Below are 2,429 nucleotides of genomic sequence, written 5' to 3'. Positions count from 1 at the left end.
CAAATCCAGTAGTAATATTGTAAGCGCTGTCATTGGTGGTGGTAATTTTACTAGTCCAATTGGTGGTACTAGAAGTCGTAATCTTAGGAGTGGAATTGGTGGTGAGATTGTTGATGGTAAAGTTTATGCTACCTTACAGAGTATCATTGGTGGTAACTTTAATAATGGCATCAATGGTAGTATTATTGGTGGTATAGTTGCATTCGTAGTAGCATGACTAGCACCTTTAGTGGTTATATTGGTGGTACGTGAAATGATAATATTAGTAGTGGATTTGGTGGCATTGATGGTTACATTTAATATTAAAATGATTCTGGTTTGTTAAATAACCCTAAATGACAAAGTTTCAACCTAATTTCCTCTTTAGTTTCCTCTTCCCCTTAGTTTCTTGGCACACCCACTTTTCTTTTTTCACAATACATGGGCCAATTCAAATTTTTTTTATTTAAATGTTCCTACATTTAAACTAGCAAATCGTAACCCTCCCCATGTGTACAAATAAACACATACAAAAATCAACAACCAATTGAAAGAGGGAAGCAGCACAATACGGTAGAAAACTATTGAAGTTCTTCCTTAAAAGGCTTATCCAATGAGAATTAGTGTTATGTTCTTCCGCTAGCCCCGTTATATCTTATGGTCGATTAATGTATCTCTGGTACCGGTACAATTGGTGTATTATATGTTAGACAGCCAATATAATTCTAGAGCGATAAAGTATAATGAAATAAGGGAAAAGTTTTTTGTATGAAATAGATGTATAGATGGTATGTATTTAGGATATTAATACTTCCCCAAAATTTTATTTGAAATATGGATAGTAGTTGATTTTTGTACACAAAGAATAAATAAGTATGATTGGATATTGGTTGTTGGCGAATGTTGCAGCACTAAAATTTGCAGCTTAGGAAAAAATGACTAATTGATCTAAATAATTTATATAAATAAAAAATTATAAGAACCTGTTATGAAAAGTTGTCCCCCTAACCAATTATAAGAACCTTATTAGCAAAACCTTTGGATCGGGGGTGAAACTCCTTTAAAGATGAGTACAAATATATTTTCCTTATATTAGGCTATTCATCACACTTGGTCGGACGAGTAACAACATCCATCCTAGACCATATAATGGTGATAGACAAAACCTGTCTATTTTTTAGGATGAATGGTGTTATGCCAAATAAGTATAAAAGACAAATATGCACCTTCAAAAAATCATGCACAAGCAGCTTCCAATTCCTTTTATAAGAAATACTGGAGTGCTTTAAAGAAACTTATTAGTAGCTAATTTTGTCAAATTCACATCTATAAATGAGTATGAGAATTATAGAGTCTTGTGCTCAACCAAATTTTTTCATAATTGGAACCACAAAACATTTATGGAAAGAATGATTTTGTTAAACAATAAACTTTGTGCTAGTGAAACCAAAACAAAATAAACTAGCATCACATACATACACAACCAACCTGTAACCTTCTTTGAAGAGACCAGATGGTCAAAATATTTTTCAAATCATACCTCAAAGTAGAATCAAACTTCAAAATATTATATCCCTCTAATAATGAAATTTCAGCATACCTCAGAGAAGAATCAAACTTCAAAATATTCATAGGTCTCTAATAATGATTGTGGTGGACAAGTGTATAAAATAATAATAGAGTTTATCTAGTCTCATAAAAGGTTTAAATGATATAATAGCTAAAAAGGAATAAAAATATAAATTTATGTTTTATATGTTTATAAAGAAAAACATGTTTTTTCTTTTTAATTTAAATATTAAGAATTTTTAAAACTTACCATTCAAAACTCAATTAAGCCACTAAACGTCAATTCACATTTAAAACCGATATTGTATTTAAAAGTAAGAAAAGTTTTGTCCATGATGCTAAGTGTCTAATGACTAAAAGCATGAATCTCATTTACAAAAAAAAAGATTTTTTAACATCTTTTGCCCGGTTATTTCACCACCATGTTTAAAGTGTCCAAAAAAAATCTCTCATTTTTCACATATGATACACAAAATTTATTCAAAAAGAAATTTGTTTCTCTTTTGTGGTTGTCAATACTAAATAAATCATTTCTGATAGTGAATAGTTTTAAAATATTTGCTACATTGGAAGTATTCAATTTTTTTTAAATGGTTGGGATGTTTTAAAAGAGTTTATACATTATAATATGATGATAAATGAGAAAGAATTATCAACATTAAGGTTAAGAAAGCGCCCCATGTAAAAATGATGTGACTTATCTCATCTTCATACTATAAGAACCCACACAAGAGAATTAGTTAGATGTTTGCAATGATTAGTGATGTTAAATAATTTTTTGAGAATTTATTAATTTTCTAATTTCTAATATATGTTTAATTTTCATTACTTGCAGTTCCTAGCTATCTATATGGATGGATTTTAAAGGGGAAAAGAATGAA

This window comes from Apium graveolens, unplaced genomic scaffold (genome assembly GCF_009905375.1).
Source record: "Apium graveolens cultivar Ventura unplaced genomic scaffold, ASM990537v1 ctg9072, whole genome shotgun sequence".
NCBI lineage: Eukaryota > Viridiplantae > Streptophyta > Magnoliopsida > Apiales > Apiaceae > Apium > Apium graveolens.
The sequence above is the reverse complement of the archived record's forward strand: the minus strand, read 5'-3'. Positions refer to the sequence as shown.